Raw genomic sequence first — 20,116 nt, forward strand, 5'->3', positions numbered from 1 at the left:
GAGTAATATAATCACCCCAGCTAAGGCAATGACATTTTACCAGCGACTTTATTGGGACAGGACCTATCCCAAAGACCCAGATGCTAGAGCAGATCTGTGTGTAAGAAATGTCTGGATATCCAGGCCCCATGGTTCCTTAACTACTCTATTTACTCATGGACTCCATTTACTTATTAAGGAAAATGCCACAGATATGCCTCAAACACAAGATAGTAGTAGACTGTTGTGTCTAAAGAATGGAAAAATCATCCAGAAGGTTCTAGGATTAGCAAATAGCCTCCACGTTGCTCCCTATATTTCATTTAGTTAACAAACTTTTACTGAACATCTACTATGCAACAGGCACTGTTCTAGATGCTTGGGAAACATCAGTGAACTAAACAGACAAAAATCTCTGCCTCCCATTCACAATAGCCAAGAGGTGAAAGCAACCTAAATGTTCATCAGTGGATAAAAGGATAAACAAAATGTGGTATACACATACAACTAAATACTGCACGGCCTTAAAAGAAAGAAAAATACCATATGATCCAGCAATCCCACTCCTGGGCGTATAGCCACAGAAAACCATACTTCGAAAAGATACATGCACCACAATTTTCACTGCAGCACTATTTACAATAGCTAAGACACAGAAGCAACCTAAATGTCCATCAACAGATGAATGGATAAAGAAGAAGTGGTACATATATACAATAGAATATTATGCAGCCATAAAAAAGAATGAAATAATGCCATTTGCAGCAACATGGATGGACCTAGAGGTTATCACACTAAGTGAAGTAAGTCAGACTGAGAAAGACAAATATCATATGATATCACTTATATGTGGAATCTAAAAAATGGTACAAATGACCTTATTTACAAAACAGAAACAGACTCACAGACTTAGAAAACAAACTTATGGTTACCAAAGGGGAAAGGTGGGAGGGATAAATTAGGAGGTTGGGATTAACATATACACACTACTATATATAAAATAGATAATTAACAAGTATCTATGTATAGCACAGGGAACTCTACTCTGGATTATCCTATTTGGGAAAAGAATCTGAAAAAGAATAGATGTATATATATGTATAACTAAATCTCTTTGCTGTGCACCTGAAACTAACACAACATTGTAAATCACCGTACTCCAATATCAAATAAAACTTTACAAAAAATAATAAAAAAGAAAGACAATCCTGTCATTTGTTACAATATGGATCAGCCTTGAGGACATTACACTAAGTGAAATAAGCCAGTCACAAAAGGACAAACACTATATGATTCCACTTATATGAGGTATCCAGAATAGTCAAATTCATGGTAATAGAAAGTCAAATGGTGGTTACCAGGTGCTGGGAGGAGGGAGATAAGGGGAGTTGTTTAATGGATATAGAGTTCCAGTTGAGTAAGATGTAAAAATAATGGAGATCTGTTTCACAACCAATATAAATATTCTTAACACTACTGAACTGCACGCCTAAAATTGATTAAGATGATAATTTATGATATGTATTTTTACCACAATTAAAAATATATTCCAGCCTCATGGAGCTTATATTCTAGTGAGACTAGGGATGCAGTGGGGCTAAATGAAAGTATACACTAAACATAATAAGGAAAGAATATAGTCTGTTAGAAGATAAGTACTCGAAAAAAGTAAAAGATAAAATAGGGGAGGATTTGAAGGGCCAGTTGCAGAGGGAAGCTCATTGTTAAATAAATAGCATATAAAACTTCATTAAAGGTAATATGTGAGCAAAAGCATGATGCAAGTGAGTGAGTTAGCTAAACACATAACCATGGTGGGGATGGGGGAAGGTGGAGTTGGTGGGGTGGTGAAGGTGAGCATTTAAGGCAAAGGGAACAGGTAGAACAGACCCAGGGGTGGGAATGTGCCTGTTATATTAGAAGAACAGCAAGAAAGCCAGTAGATTTTCCTTTTCCAGATACTCATCATGCCTGGGGCCATTCAAGAAAGCAGAGGTCCGTGTCTTTGTGGGGATGGTGATTAGAATTTTACTCTAAGGCCCACCGATATTTTGTGCATGTTTTAATATTCATAAAGTTCCCAATATTGTACAAGGAGCTAAAGATAAAAAGGTAAGCAAGATAGGCATGTCCTTGCTGCCAAGAGGGAAGAGGGGAGAGTTAGTCCACAGGCAATGACAGTCACTGCAGTCAGTATCTGATAGGGATGGAAGAGGACTAACTTCATAGGGGAGGTCAGAGAAGGCCTCCCTGAAAATGGACCGAACGTTCTAGCCAAGATGTCAAGAAGCGGAAGTTAGCCAGAAAATGAGCAAGGGGAACAGTGCTCTGGGTGATGGGGTAGCATGTTGGAAGGCCTGGAGGCAAGATGAAACAGAGCATATTGGGAACTGAAACAAGTTTAGTATGAATAGAGTGTAGGAGAAAAGGGTACCTAACGAGCATAATGGGGGAGAAAGATGCTGGGAGATATCGTGGGGGCCTTAAACAGCTTAAAAGCTGTTATAAGAAATTTTTTTTAATTTAAGAAAAATATTTATAAATTGTTTTAAAGTGGGAACCGACGTAACTAAATTTTACCCATTTTCTTTTTTTTTCATTTTTGGTACGAAATTGGTCTCTTCTTACTTTTTGGCTCATTACCATATTCCCATCGTTGACCCATGTATGGTCTGCTTTTACTGATTATTTAGTTATTTTTAATAATTTAATAACACCTTTGGACTCACTACCCATTATGAAAGCTTTGAGGCTTTGACAAAAGTCTTTATCTCTTTCCTCCAATCACCCTGTCCCATAGCCCTGCCCTTCCCAATTCAAGGTAACAATTACCCTAAATTCTGAGTTTATCCTTCTCTTGTTTTCTTTTTTTGTTTGAAGTTTTACAACCCTATGTATTTTTTAACATTGTGAATTGTGGTAAAAAATATATAACATAAACTTTACCATCTTGGGGGCTTCCCTGGTGGTGCAGTGGTTGAGAATCTGCCAGCTAATGCAGGGGACACGGGTTTGAGCCCTGGTCTGGGAAGATCCCACATGTCGCGGAGCAACTAGGCCCGTGCGCCACAACTACTGAGCCCGTGTGTCTGGAGCCTGTGCTCCGCAACAAGTGAGGCCGCGATAGTGAGAGGCCCGCGCACCGTGATGAAGAGTGGCCCCCGCTCGCCGCAACTAGAGAAAGCCCTCGCACAGGAACGAAGACCCAACACAGTCAAAAATAAATTAATTAATTAATTAAAAAAAAAAATTACCATCTTAATCACTGTTAAGTGTATGGTTCAGTAGGGTTACAAATATTCACATTGTTGTGAAACAGATCCCAACAGAAAAATCCTTAGGGTAAACAACAAGGTCCTACTGTGTAGCACAGGGAACTATATCCGATATCCTGTAATAAACCATAAAGGAAAACAATATAACAAAAAGAGAGAGAGAGAGTGTGTGTGTGTGTGTGTGTGTGTGTGTATGTAAAACTGAATCACTTTGCTGTACAGCAGAAACTAACACAACATTGCAAATCAACTACACTTCAATTAAAAAAAAATCCTCAAATTGAGTATCAGACACAGAAATGAGAATTTTGAACAGTATCTTCCTTTCTTTCTCATTAATTCATGCATGACCTCTTTCTGGAAAACTTGTGAATAAACAGAAATTTAATGGGGTCAGAAAGGATTAAGATGGAACTCTTATAGACCAAAATAGTGGGATGGGAGGGTGGGGAAAAAGGCAGGAGGGAGAGAGAGAAATATGTGAGACCAGAAAAGGAGTCAGTCAATGAGAAGCAGAAGCAAGGATGCAGGGGAGTATGTTTACTGGGGTACAGAGTATTACACAAGCTACAAAAACACGTAGAAGAGGAGGTGGAAGAGGCAGAGGGCAGAGAAAAGGGGGTAGAAGAGCAGGTGGGAATCGGCCCAATGAAATGGCGCCAACTCCCAGAGAGATTGCTGAGGGTTTCCAACCTGCAGACCCATCTGTCACCTCGGATTCTAGGGCAAACCTCATTAGTGTGAGGGGCACCCCACGGCTCAGTCCCTACCCCCGGGACCTCGGATCCCCATCTGGCAAGCTAACAGAACAAGTCTGCCATGGGTCTGCATTCTCTCACACGCTCTTTTTCTGATAAGAAAAATGAACGTTTTCCACTATTTATTTGGTATTATTGGTTGTGCCATGCTGTTATTCTAGTCTTTGGAGTCACACTAACTTGATTTTAAGCTGACTGTTGAAGAAAGCTAATAACTTAACTCTTTGTGTAATTAAACTCTGAAAAGCAAATCCTCATTGCTAGTCATCCTACCTGGCAGGTGGTCGAAGACATCCACCAGACTTCCAAACTATGGCACCTGGAATGCAGGCCAGATGCTTCAGGGCTGGGGTTACTCAGAAGGCCAAAGGGTCACATGCTTCATGAGATGTTCTATTTCTTCCTGGAAAGAAACGGGAGGAGTTAGGGGGATACTGCAAATCTAGAGATTTACATTTCTAGTGGTGAAAAATGCTATCCATAGGAACCACAAAGAAAGTGAAATATAACTGGAACTTATTCAAGGAACATCCATGCGCATAACCAGGGATTACTTGAGGATAGTTAAACACTCATAGGCAAGCCTTCCTCTGCCAAAGCTGTAAATTCATTCTTACTAGGTATTTGAGGGCTTGGTACTCTCTCTGCATCTACTTAATTCTTTTATTTATTCAACAAATCTGTATCAACTGCTCAGTCCACGCCAGCACTGTGGTAAGTACTGGGGCTATAGTCAGTCATGTAAAAGACAGATTTTTTTTTCTTGCCCTCATGGTGCTTACAATTTCGTATGATGATTGAGGATGCATAATGGGAGGGAAATTGTCAAGTACCTTTTCAGAAGATACAAATATACGCTTCCACTTTGGGATAGTTGCAGACATTGTCTCTCCAGATTTCTCCCTGTCCTCTATGCACTTGAGAATGGAACAAGGGAAAGAGAGGGGAGATGGGACCCCCAATAACTGCCTTGTGTTCCCACCTTCTCTACTTTGTTGTGTGACCTTGGGCATGTCATATAACGTTTCTGAGACTCCATTTCCCTCGTTTGTAAAATCCAACCTGCCATATTTACTTACCTCACAACCTCTGTGAAGCTGGAATAAAATCAAATATGGAAGCCCTTTGTAAAGTGTCACACAATGAAGTGTTCTCTTTTGCCCCTTTTTCCCTTAGGCTTTGGTGTCAAGACATTGGGTGGTCAAATCCCCCCTGTGCATATCCAGTTGTATGGCCTTGGGTGTTTTCTTGAGACTTTCTGAGGCTCTGTCTCCTAATCTGTAAAGTGGATATTATAGCATTGAACACATATGATTGCAAGGATTAAAAAAAGCTAATAACATGAGGTCCTACTCTGCTCGGCAGCAAGTGTGCTCTTGATAAAGGTTAATTTATTATCTCCCTTCTTTCTTCTTGTTCTGCCTTCTTTCTTGCATTCTTTCACTTTACCTCTGAAGACCACTAAGAAAGCAAGATCAAGGTTATTGTGGGTGGAGGGGAAACTATATGAGTTAGTTTTTCCCCTCAGTAACAATTCTTAAGCACTTAGCATCTTTCTTCTCTGGCAAAGCAGTAGTCATTCTAATGGGGGTAACAGTTAATGAGATAATAACAATAGCAGATAAAAATTAGTGCTAACTAGGGAATTAGGATCTAAGCACTTCATAAGAATATCTCATTTAATCCTCTCTGCTCTGAATTAGGTACTGCTGTTATGAGGAAAATAAGGCACAGAAAGGTTAAATAACTTGACCAAGGTCATGGTGCTGGAGCCAGGACTGGAGCCCACATTGGCTGACTCCAGCATGTACTATATATTCTTTTTTAAAAATAAATTTATTTATTATTTTATATTTATTTATTTATTTTGGTTGCGTTGGGTCTTCGTTGCTGCGTGCGGGCTTTCTCTAGTTGCGGCGAGCGGGGGCAACTCTTCATTGCAGTGCACGGGCTTCTCATTGCAGTGGCTTTTCTTGTTGTGGAGCATGGGCTCTAGGCATGCGGGCTTCAGTAGTTGTGGCACAAAGGCTCAGTAGTTGTGGCGCACGGGCTTAGTTGCTCTGAGGCATGTGGGATCTTCCTGGACCAGGGCTCGAATCTGTGTCTCCTGCATTGGCAGGCGGATTCTTAACCACTGTGCCACCAGGGAAGTCCCTTCTATATACTCTAACTGCCTGATGTTCTGGGCTCCTGATCACCATATTTTATAAGGTCTGAGCTACTCAAGGTAAACTGGCACTGCTTCTGGCTTTTTCATCCAAGTTTTGTAATGAAGCTGTTTTTTAAGATAGAAAAATAAGTATTGAACAAAAGGATGGATGGATCAATGAATGGATGGATAGACAGTCCCTGAGGACTTCAAAGAATATGTGGTTCTTCCAGACTCTAAGTGATTTTCAGCTTTCTAGGTGAAATCTGTTATGTTCCAGCATTCCTGCTGTATTGCTCATTTTTTCTTATTCCTTCTTTGCTTTTGTTTCAAAGAACTACCACCTTCAACGTCTTTTCTCCTTATAGGAAAGTTACTATCTGCTGCCATTACAGCTTCAGCTGTTAATCTCAGGTACCTTATTCAGGTCCTTCAAATGAGTTTGGTTCAAATACTACAAATCACTACTGCTTTCTTGTTCATCTCTAATGTCCTGGGGTTAGGAATAGCAGAGGGGCTGCAGATATTGTTAATATAATTGTTATATAATTAGATATATAATTATAACATAATTGATAATGTAACCATCTGAGAGTCTTATTATTTTGGCACTCAGGACATAATAAGTGTACTGGCTATCAGGGCTGTACTCTTGGAAATTTAGACCCTGTTCTTTTGTATTCACTCTTGGTAGCTTTCAAATATGATTATCATTTGAGTTTTGATGATTCTGAATGATTTTATGTGATTCAGATGCAGGGCCAAATTATGTTTATTTTATATATTTATTTTTGAAAAGAAGTTAAAGTATCTTTGGATTCAGAAAACTTTAGTTTGAAAAGACCTCAGGATTTCAAAATTGGAGATGTGGATGCATAAACCTGTAGAATAAAGCCCTCTGTAAGATGTAGGTGAGATGAGAGAACTGGATTGGTTGAAAAACTTTGTATCTCACTTCTTCACAGTTTGGGAAAAGAGAGAGCCAAAGAACTCAAGTAGCTACCCTAAAAATGCCTTTGATTCCAGCTTTCATTTTCATTAGGAGGACTGAAGAAATCTGATATTTTGGGATTTTTTTTGGTAGATGTAGTTAATAAATGAAAATGGGCAGTGTATTAAAATTAGGCATAATACATTCTTATTCTTTTTTGTTTGTACTTGTTTATAGGAATTAAAGAAAAAAAGGAAAGGTGTGCTGTTATCACGTCAGCATAAGGATTTAAAACTCTATACAGTATATCACTATTTAAAAATTCAGCTAAAATTCACATAACGCAAAATTAACCATTTTAAGGTACATAATTCAGTGAAACTTAGTACATCCACAATGTTATGCAACTATCATCTCTATCTATTTCTGAAAACTTTTCATCACCACAAAAGGAAAACTCACACTCGTTAAGCTGTCACTCACTTCCATTCATTTCTTCCTCTCCCCCCAACCCCTAGTTGGCTTTCTGTCTCTATGAATTTACCTATTTGGAATATTTCATATAAATGGAATCAATCATACGATACATGACCTTTTGTATCAGCATTCTTTCATACTGTGGCATGCATCAGTACTTCCTTTCATTTTATGGCAGACTAATATTCCATTGTATGTATACACCACAACTTGTTTATCCATTTGTCTGTTTAGGGGTTGTAGTGAATACTTAGGGGTTGTAGTGAATAGTACTATTATGAACATTTGTGTACAAGTTTTTCAGTTATTTTGGGCATATTCCCAGGAGTGGAATTGCTGATATGATAATTGCTGGTCATATAATGATCCACCAAACTGCTTTTTACAGTGGTTGCACCATTTTACGTTCCTACCAGCGATGTATGAAGACTCCATTATCTCTACATCTTCAGCAAAACTTATTTTTCACTTTATCTATTTTTTAAAATTATAGCCTAGTGGGTGTGAGGTGGTATTTCATTGTGACTTTACTTGCATTTCCTTAACGGCCTATATATTGAGCAACATTTCATGTGCTTCTCAGCCATTTGTATATCTTCTTTGATAAGATGTCTCTTCAATTACTTTGCTCATTTAAAAAAATTGGGCTGTGTATTTTTCTGTTGTTGAGTTGTAAGAGTTCTTTATGTATTTGACCTTTAAATATATATATGCAAATATCTTTCCCCTTTCCGTATGTTGTCTTTTCACTTTCTAGATGGTGTCCTTTGATGCGCAAAAGTCTTTTTTGATGCACAAAATTTTGATAAAGTCCAATTCATCTATTTTTCTTTTGTTGCTTGTGCTTTTGGTGTCATATCTAAGTACCCATTGCCAAAATAATGTACATGAAGATCTACCCCCATTTTTTCTTCTAAGAGTTCAATAGGTTTAACCCATACAATTTGAGTTTTGATCCGTTTTGAGTTAATATTTGTATATGAAGTAAGATATGGGTCTAGCTTCATCATTTTGCTATTAGATATTCCTTTATTGAAGCACAATTTGTTAAAGAGACTATTCTTACAACATTGACTGGTCTTGGAACATTTGTCAAAAATCAATTGACCATAAATATATAAGGTTAATGCATTTTTGTTCACCATGTTTTTACACTCATAAACATTTCTTTGCTCTTGGATAATGAAAACAAGACATGGTTCTTTTAATTTGCATACTTTGTTTCTAAAAATCAGTACAACCTGCATTTTACTTATTAGAGTAAATATTGACATTCTGCACTATAGTATACTACGTTGTTCTTTTGTTCCAGCATTTATTACTCTCATTATAAAACTGTGGTTTTCCCACAGAAACCAGTTATTGACAGGCTTAGTTTCACATTTCTTATTTTGGTTCTTAAATTTTATTAAATGTTAAAGGAAGTACTTAAAACATCTACCATGAATATTAGTCTATTATAAAACAGTTACTAAGATGGCTCTAGGAAATACATTTAATATGGAATATACTGACTTTCTTATATTTTCTTTATTATCAGCTTTTAAATTTTATACTGAAATTGATGTCTTCTTAAAACATTTTTTAATTTTATTTTTTATACTGCAGGTTCTTATTAGTTATCCTTTTTATACATATTAGTGTATATATGTCAGTCCCAATCTCCCAAATTCATCACACCACCCCCCCCAAAATTGATGTCTTTTGATTACAGTTTATACACTCATTTTGACTCAATTCCATTGTGTTAAGATAAAATGGATAATTTTCAACTTAAAGACTCATACTGAACACAAATAAGTGTTCATGTAATTGATATCTCATGAAATAAAGTCTACAGATTCTCTTTTTGATTCTAGCTCTAGTGAAGAAATGGCTCTAAATGCATTAGAATTTGCAATCTAAAAGTAGTGTGAAAAATGTAGGAATATTAAGGATATTGTATTTCTAAATGTTTTTCTGCATTTACTTCAATTTTTGATAATATGATTGGCTAGATATCTGATCACGGCCTTCTGCTATGTGCATGCATATGCATACACACAAGCACACACGTATAAACATATACTAGTGAAGACTAACAAAGAAGCAAAAATTTGTCAGACAAATATCTAAGTCAGAGGTTGGCAAACTACAGCTCTGAGCCAAGTCTGGGCTGCTGCCTGTTTTTGTATGTTCCCTAAGCTAAGAATGTTTCCCATAGTCTTAAATAATTGCAAAAAGAAGTGTCACATGAAAATTACATGAAACTCCAATTTCAATCTTCATAACTGAAGTTTTATTGAACCACAGCTTCCTCATTCATTTATGTATTGTTCACTGCTGCTTTTGCACTAATATACACTACCAGGTGTAAAGTAGACAGCTAGTGGGAACCTGCTGTATAGCACAGGGAGCTCAGCTCAGTGCTCTGTGGTGACCTAGATGGGTGGGATGGTGGGGTGGGAGGGAAGTCCAAGAGGGAGGGGATATATGTATACATATAGTTGATTCTCTTCGTTGTACAGTGGAAACTGACACAGCATTGTAAAACAACTATACACCAATTTTAAAAAAATGTCAGGGGTGAGTAGTCATGATGGAGAGGTTATGACTGCAAACAATGCCTAAAATGTACACTATCTAACCCTTTACAAAAGAATGTTTGTTGATCTCTGCTTTAAGTGAAGGCTAGAATCCAGAGCAGTAGGCAAAATACTGAGACTGCTTTTGACCTAAGGGTATTTTAAAACTGGTGAATCTGAGCTTCAGTTTTCAGGGTCTTGCTGGCAAACTGAAAAATGGAGGTTCTAATAGGAGATTTTCACTGTATAAATCTGGCAGACAAAAGGGCAATACTTTTACTGTGAATTATGAATCAGGAATAAGTGGCTCCTCCAACCCCTAGGGACCACAATGAATGTTGCCTTGATGCTAAGCATGGTACAGGAATCCCTGAACTGTTGAACAATATACCTTCCTGGAACAGGCTTTGAAACACAAATTAATGTTATTTGGGTAGTCCAAAAAGTTCCTTGTTGTAAATTTTAAAAAAATATATTGTCCCTAAATACTTCTAGGTTTTTGCAAAAGTAAGTAAATGTACGTATTTTTATTTTATTTTTTTTACTTACCTTATTTTAATATGTATATAAAAAGTAGAATTTAGAAAGCTGGCTTACTCTCTGTTAATTTTCAATACTATTTGTTTTCTATTTTATTAATTTCTGTCTTTATATTTAAGTTTTTCTTGTTTCTATTTACTTTGAGTTGGATCTGTTTCTTCTACCTTCACAGGTAAAAATGTCAATTATAATTTTAAACCCTTTTTCTTTTCTAATGTAAATATTTGAAGTTATAAATGGCTATATGCCACAAACTTTAAACACTGCTTTAATGCATTCTACAATTTTTTTAGAAACTTTTTACTTTGAACTAATTTTACACTTAAGACAATGTTTTTTAAAAGAGTACAGAGTTCATGTATACACCTCCCAGCTTCTCCTAATGTCACCATCTTACATAACCATTGTACGGCTATCAAAACCAATAAATTAATATTGGTACAACACTATTAACTAAACTACAGACTTTATCTGAATTTCACCAATTTTTTCAATGTTTTTGTTGTTTTTCTGTTATTTCTCCTTATTCTTATACAATCTTTGACAGTTCCTCAGTCTTTCCTTATCTTTTGTGACCTTAACATTTTGAAGAATACTGGTCAATTATGGTTTAGAATGTTTCTCAAATTGGGTTTGTCGGATATTTTCACATAATCAGCATAAGGCTATACATTTATTTTTACAAGAGTGCAACAGAAATGATATTTGGTACTTTTTGTAAAATATATCATGGGCTTCATATCATTATGTCTTATTTTATTTTAACCTCGCTCACTTTATATGATATACTATACATTTATTCTTTCAGATGGAAATATTCTCTAATATTCTTTGTCATTTCTTATTTAACCCATAGATTATTTAAAGTGTGCTTTGTTTTATTTATAAGTTTTGGGCTTTCTGAACATCTCATTTTTATTGATTTCTAATATATTTCATTTTACTCAGAGGATATACTTTGTAAGACTTTAATTATTTTGAAATCAATTGAAACTTATTTTTAGCTTAGCTATGGGTTTAGAAAGTATGTGCATTCTACAGGTCGGGTGAAGTCTGTAGATGTCAATTAGCTCAGGGTGTTAAATCTCCAACTATGATTGGGGATTTATCTCTTTCTTTCTTTAATTTTGTAAGTTTTCCTTCATATATTTAAAGCTTTGTTATTAGACCTATAAAGGTCAATACTTCAGAGATACTGTGGGTCTGGTTTCAGATGACCACAATAAAGCAAAGATTGCAATAAAGCAAGTCATAAATTTTTTGGTTTCCCAGTGCATGTAAAAGTTATGTATATACTATACTGTAGTCTATTAAGCGTGCAATAGCATTAGGTCTAAAGAAACAATGTACATACCTGAATTTAAAGATACTTTATTGTTAAAAATGCTAACCATCATCTGAGCCTTCGGCAAGTCATAATCTTTTTACAATAGTAACATCACAGATCACCATAACATACATAAAAATAATGAAAAAGTCTGAAATACTGTGAGAATTACCAAAATGTGGCACAGAGATGTGAAGTGAGCAAGTGCTGTTAGAAAAATGGCACTTACAGACTTGCTCAACAGTGTTCCAAAAACCTTCAATTTGTAAAAAATGCCTTATCTGCGAAGAGCAATAAATTGAAGGACAATAAAATGAGGCCTGCTTGTATATATTATTATTACATTTTTTTGGTGAATTAGCCTACCTTTTTATCATTATGAAATGTTCCTCTTTACTTCTAATAATACTTTTTGTCTTTAAGTCTATTTTTTTTTTAATGTTAATATAGCCCTCCACTTTTCTATGCCTACTATTTACATGGCATTTCTTTTCTATCCTTTTAGTTTTTCCTATCTATGTCATTAAACTTAAAGTGGGGTTTTGTAGACAACATATATTTGGGTCTTTGATTAAATCCAATCTAACAATCATTGACTTTTGAAATTAAAAGTCATTAAAATTTAACTATCAATACGGTTGAATTTAACTGCCATTGTGTCATTTGTTTTCTACTTTCCTGCCAGTTTTTGTTCATTTCTTCCTTTAGTACTTTCTTAGGGATATTAGTAAACATTTTTAGTGCTACATTTTAATGCCTCTGTTGACTTTTTAGCTAAACCTATTATCATTAGTTTAGTGGCTGCTCTAGAGCGACAATGTCTATCCTTCCCACGCACCTATGGTCAACTAATCAATGACAAAGGAGGCAAGGATATACAGTGGGGAAAAGACAGTCTCTTCAATAAGTGGTGCTGGGAAAACTGGACAGCTACATGTAAGAGAGTGAAATTAGAACACTCCCTAACACCATACACAAAAATAAACTCAAAATGGATAAAAGACCTAAATGTAAGACTGGACACTATAAAACTCTTAGAGGAAAACATAAGCAGAACACTCTCTGACATAAATCACAGCAAGATCTTTTTTGACCCACCTCCTAGAGTAATGGAAATAAAAACAAAAATAAACAAATGGGACCTAATGAAACTTAGAAGCTTTTGCACAGCAAAGGAAACTATAAACAAGACAAAAAGACAACCCTCATAATGGGAGAAAATATTTGCAAACAAATCAATGGACAAAGGATTAATCTCCAAAATATATAAAGAGCTCATGCAGCTCAATATTAAAAAAACAAACAACCCAATCCAAAAATGGGCAGAATGCCTCAATAGACATTTCTCCAAAGAAGACATAGAGATGGCCAAGAGACACATGAAAAGCTGCTCAACATCACTAATTATTAGAGAAATGCAAATCAAAACTACAATGAGGTATCACCTCACACCAGTCAGAATAGGCATCATTAGAAAATCTACAAACAACAAATACTGGAAAGGGTGTGGAGAAAAGGGAACCCTCTTGCACTGTTGGTGGGAATGTAAATTGATACAGCCACTATGGAGAACAGTATGGAGGTCCCTTAAAAACTAAAAATAGAGTTACCATATGACCCAGCAATCCCACTACTGGGCATATACCCAGAGAAAACCATAATTCAAAAAGACACATGCACCCCAGTGTACATTGCAGCTCTATTTACAATAGCCAGGTTATGGAAGCAACTTAAATGTCCATCAACAGACTAACGGATAAAGATGTGGTACATATATACACTGGAATATTACTCAGCCATAAAAAGGAACGAAATTGGGTCACTTGTAGAGATGTGGATGGACCTAGAGACTGTCATACAGAGTGAAGTAAGTCAGATAGAGAAAAACAAATATTGTTTATTAATGCATATATGTGGAACTACAAAAATAGTACAGATGTACTGGTTTGCAAGGCAGAAAGAGAGACACAGATGTAGAGAACAAATATATGGACACCAAGGGGGGAAAGCAGGGTGAGGTGGCGGAGGTGGTGGTGGGATGAATTGGGAGATTGGGATTGACATGTATACACTAATATGTATAAAATAGATAACTAATAAGAACCTGCTGTAACATAAAAATACTCAAAAAAAGAAAAAAAAAGTCTATCCTTAACTTATCACAGCACTGTTAGAATTAATTTGCACTACACATAGTAAAATATAAGAATGTTGTGACAGAATAGTTTCAATTACTCTCTGGCCTTTGTGCTATTGTTACTTTATATATTATATAGGTATATGATAATAACTCACATAATACATGTTATACATATTTTCAAATATTCATATATGTTTTAAAGAAATTAAGAGTAGAAAAAATCATATATTTATTATAGTCAGTGTTCTTTCTTCCTTCTTACAGATACAAGTTTTCATACAGTATTTCTCTGGTGTCATTCTAGCCTGAAGAACTTTCTTTGGTATTTCTTGTGCTGGAGGTCAGATGGTGATAAATTATTTAAGTTTTTGTTTACTGATTCTTTCATCTGCCAGCCAACCTACCTGCTGTCATTTCTATACAGCAAATTTTTCATTGCAGATATTTTACTTTATAATTCTAAAATTTCCATTTGGTTCTTATAGTCTCCATTTCTGCTCTGGTTTTCACATAATTTCTCTCATTATAAGCATATTTTCCTTTGAGTCTTTGGATGTATTTGGAATAGGACTCAAGATCCAAACTCTGTCTTCCTTGTGGTGAGCAGCAGTTGAAATTGTTCAACATTTTTAGTCTTTCATCTGTTGCTTTACACTGAGAAATTTGGTGCTTCCTTGATTCATGAGCAGTTCAGGGATCACCAAAGGATTTGGGCAAGTTTATTTTCAGATTTGGGGGTTTTTTTGGTACCTTCTTTTCCAAAATTGCTGCCTTTATTTTACAGACTCTGACTGCACTGATTTTCATTGTCTGACTCCTTGAGCTAGTAAGACTGAGCCTAGCCATGCCTCTTCAGATTTGGAGTTTTCAGTTACATGAAGTAATAAATCCTCCATACACTTCTTTTTGTCTTAAGTTAGTTTGATTTGGTTTTTCATGTGTTGCAACTGAAGAAGGCCTAATATAAAGGCTTTTACTAATTAGCAGAACCTCTGGCAAAAATGGAGCTTTTTCAGTGGAGAGTCATAGATTCCAATCCTCCAGTTCATGTCAAATTCAAATTAGGAAGAAACATCTGTACCTTCACTTGGGTAAAGTCAAACTGTAAATGATTTGTTTACATTTCTGCATTTTTTGCTAGGCTGTGAGGTTTTTTATGGCACAGGCAATATCTTGTTTGTCTCTGTATTCCCAGTGCATAGCATGGCGTGCTCAAATATTTGTTGAGCGAATGAATTTTGGCATTTGGATTTGGTAACTGAATTGCAAGATACTATCTAACCAAGCAGTTATTAAGTCCTGGATTTATTGATCAACCCACCCTCTACACTGAAGCCAAAATAACCTATTAAAGAATTAAAGTAAGTCATTTCACAGACTGCTTAATACCATCTAATACTTTCCCAAAGCATGCAAGACAAAGTGTAATTTGGTTTCCAAGGTTTAGAAAGTATACCATGTCCTGGCCCTTTTCTTTCTCTCTAATTTAGTTCTTACTACTCTCCCACTTTTTCATTATGCTACAGCTTACTGGTCTTCTGTTTCAAAACTTTATTCTCTTTAAGCTTATTTCTGACCCAGAACTTTTTCACTTGGCTGTTCACTCTGCCTAGAATGTTCTTTCCACAACTTTTCAGCTGGTTCCTCATCATTCAGATCTCAAAAGGTCACTTTTTCAGAGAACTTTTCCCAAATCTCCCTATGTGCATGAGTACCACCTATCAAACATAAACAGTTTAGTGCATTACTTTATTATTTATAGCATTACTACTTTATGAAGTCATCTTGATTATTTGTTTTCTTCTTTATGGTCTTTCTCACATCAAAATAGAATCTCATGGGAGCAAGAAACATACCTGCCTTGTTCACTCCTGTATCTTCAGTGCCTATAACAGTGCTTGCTGGTTGCCTAGAAAGAATTCAATAAATATCTGATAAACAAATGAATTTAATCATAACAAACAAACCAAAGGTGACTGTAAATAATGTTTTAAAAATGGTCAATTCACCATAAAAAGAAGTCAAACTAGTTATTTGGAATCATGAGGTGAAACTGTTGTCCCTCCGGTTTTGCATGGCCAGGAATTAGGTTGAGTCACAGAAATATAGCTGTCATGTAAGAAAAATAACAAAGGGCCAGCCTAAGTTGTTTTATTGCTCTTTCACTCTTTTCGAAGCAGAATTTATACATAAAAATGAGAACTATTGAAGTTAATGCTCTCACACAGACTGGCCATATTGATTTTTCTCCACAATTGATCTCATTCATTCTGGGCATTTACTATTTGCTAGATATTCATTTAGGGGCAAGCATTGACCTCTATATTCATTGTGATCCTTTTTATTGTTCATTTTTTTATGCTATTGCTCCAAACACACCCATATGAATATATTTGGTAAATTTTCCTATAGAAATTGCCATTTTTTCTAATGAAGATCTCTTCTCAGCATTATTTATTTATAAACCTGATAGCCAGTATATTAGCACTGTTTGAACATTTGTGCTACTTATCATACAGTTGTGTATGGAGATGGCACATATTAGCAAGTCTTCAGTAATGTTATGGAGGAATCAAGACAGGCATAGTTCACCGACTCTCTCCTACCTGCTTTGCAGAATTTCCAGTTCTAGATATTCTACTTGTGGATTCCACGTCCACAGAAATGACTAATGAACAGGTTTGGTCAATTGTCACCAAAAAAAGCACTGTGTTTTCTCCACTTGTTCTGGCTTCCTTCTAGGGAAAGTTCTCTCTCTGCATCTTTACATCTTCTAGGCACCACAGGTGTTGCTATATGTTCTACTGCCTGCTTCTCCTGAGCATTACTACATGCTGTTGCTTCCTCCACTGTCACTCTTGCTGCCTAACAGCCTCACTACTCACCACAGCCCCCAAGATGACAAAGCCACCATATTTCAGGAAGAGGGAAAAGCATTGATTCCCCCTCCTTTTTTTCTGTAGTCCACTTTGTTACATGGCCTCCAACGAAGAGGCTAGGGTCTTCCTAAGTTACCTGGTGAGTTAATTGCTTCTGATATCACCCAAGGTTCTTGATCTTCAGCTCTATTAGTATTTTTGCCCAAACACATAGCAGGATCTATATGCAAGTAACAATTATGTACTAACTGCATGCCTCCTCTGATGACTAAGTCTTCCTTACTAAACCATACTGAACTGCCTGACTCAATAACAACCACTAACAATGACTAGTCATGTGCTTGGCACTGTGCTAAGTGCTTTATGTCTTAATCTCAGCTAAATCCTTTAAGGTAGATTTCTGTCATTACCTCTAGGAGGGCAGAGAGATTTGCTTGTTTTGTTTCCTGCTATATCCTCAACACCTAGAACAGAGTCTGGAACAGAGTAATTGTCCAATAGATATTTGTGAGATGAATGAAACTTCATTTTATTCATGAGAAAACTGAGGTTTAGCAAAAGGTAAAGTAACTTGCTCAAGGATTTGGCAGCACCAGGATTCGAAATTAACCTTATCTGACACTAAAATCCTCACTCAGAACCTCCTGAAGATTCCCTGGTCTCAGGCAGAGACCTCTGTCAGACCCATCTCACCAGACAGACCCATGTCTAAATCTCAGCATGGAGTGTGAACCAGGCTCCAGTGAGGACAGTGCCACACTCATTCTGTGAGGAAAATTGAGAAGCTGATATTGAGTGAATGTTTTTGAAAAATCAAATATTCAAGTTTAAGTAGAGAAAAACAGATATAGCAATTCCAAATCATACTCTCCATCCTTCCAGTCTAAGTTCCTTTACTTTTGGCCTAGACCCAAAAACTGTCATTGCTTCCACTAATCCCTCACCTGGAAAGGCTACTCCTTCTCTACCCAAATCCTTTCCATCCTCAATGATCCAACTCAAAGAGGATCATGCCCATACAATCTTGATTGCCTTAGTGAGAAATTAGCTCTCTCTTCTAATTGAACTTAGTCATTGTTTGGCCAAGGTTATAATAAAGCTGCTGAATGAACAGTAACTATTTATATGAATTGAGTAGCTCAAATTGAGGAGAATTTACTTATCACTCATTTGTTCATTGCATACTGCCTTGAATTTCATTTTTGCACATTTTCTCTCTTTAGCCAGATCTCAAGAACCTTGAGGGCAGGGTCTGTGTCCTTTTCTGCTTCATACGGCACACAGACTATTGTTAGACACTAACCCTTTGCTGGTGATTAGATTGATTGGCCAATACAGTGATTACAACTGGGCAGGGCCTTGGCAAAGGGCACAATGTCCTTGGCATTGCTGTGTTTACCTTAAGCTCCATTGTGTTGATCCATAAGGTCTACATATCTCACAGCTAGAGTATAAGATTCCCAATTAGAAAGTTTTGCATGTAAGTGGTTTTATTCACTTGAGATTTTGATTTCCGTTGAACCCTTGTGCTGCTCAGTTGTTGGCAGGCTTTCCAAAGTACCCAAGCAGTTCATAAGTGACTGTGGTTAGGCTTTTTGGAGTAGAGAAAATATGTAGGCAGACATTTTGTCCACAGAAATGTAGACACTGACTGTTTTCTTCCCTGGATGGGGACTTGGCCTTGCTTAACTAATCACAACTCAAGAGTCAGACGAACCTAGAATGTTTCAATACTCCCTTATATAGAAGTACAAATACAGCTAATTTAAGTTCTTCCTGAATGGTGATATAACTTACCACAAATTGGGTCTTTCTCAAGTCCAACATGACCTTATCCTGCAAGAACTACCATCAACATCTAAGCCTTCCACTAGGGGTCCACATGCCCGTGAAAGCTAGGATGAAATATGTTGTATCTACATGTACTGCTGAGTTTTTATATCCTTGACTGGACTAAACATAAATTCAAGTGTCTGTGTGTTTCTATAGACTTTTTCAATCAATCAATAACATATCTGAAATACTCAGGGATGTCACTTGTATGTCTAAATCTGAAAAGAAAGGTATTATCTATTAACTCTTTATATCAACTCTCTGCTTCATATAAATCAATCTATTCTCCCTTGCATATTTTCAATAAGAATATGGAGTTCTTTGGTCCTGGATTATCTGAGTGATTTCCTATTTTTCTAAATTGTTTTCTGTTTTGAGCACAGTCAAAATGAGAAAAAGATATCCCCCCCCCCCACAAATTTTATAGGATATGACCTTAACTGGGCCTTTGTATCTATTAAGACATTTTAAAGTTATAATTATTGGCTGCCAGCGCAGACCTTAATCTCAACTTGCATTATCTCAAGACATCCAAAGTCACTACCAGCTCATCAGTGACAGCTCTGAAATAACAGACTTAAAGGCAGACCAAAATGTGTTATCCCAAGCAGATCACCTCAGCCGGGTCCCAGTAGAGGAAACACAGATTAAAAACTAAATGACAAATGCAAAAGTACACAAAGATACTAAAGAAAAAGTACATCTTCAGGACTCAGCAGAAGGACACTGAACACTCATATTTTTAAGCATCCAATTCATGTCCATCTGGTAGAATAAAATACATAGAGCTTACACCTGTCTTAAACCTCATATACTTGCTAAAATGCACTACAGTTTACAGATATATTTTACACAAGCTATTGAATTTGATCTTCCTAACTAACATGTAAAGCTGGCAGGATTATATCTGTGTCAAGATGTAGAAATTGAAATCTGTAAAGCTGAGCTTCGTGTTGAGAACCAGGTTTGAAGTCTGGCTCTGTCAGAGACCTTTTCTAGTTAATAAGTGAGGTCAAGTAAGCTAATCTCAGTGGCAATAGCTTCCTCATCTACTAAATAAGGACAAGTCCTACACACCAGATTGTTGTGAGGAGTCGACAAGGTAGGGTGTGCAAAGTGCTTACTAAACATAATGTTTGGCACATTGTACGTGACCTGATGTTATTGACATTTTTCAAGGTTACTAAGCTAATAAATCACAGAGCCAGCCCCAAGACATCAAACCTTACTGAGAAGAAAATAGTTTACATAGTGAAACTCAGTA

Source organism: Eschrichtius robustus, chromosome 2 (assembly GCF_028021215.1).
Source record: "Eschrichtius robustus isolate mEscRob2 chromosome 2, mEscRob2.pri, whole genome shotgun sequence".
In the NCBI taxonomy this organism is placed as follows: domain Eukaryota; kingdom Metazoa; phylum Chordata; class Mammalia; order Artiodactyla; family Eschrichtiidae; genus Eschrichtius; species Eschrichtius robustus.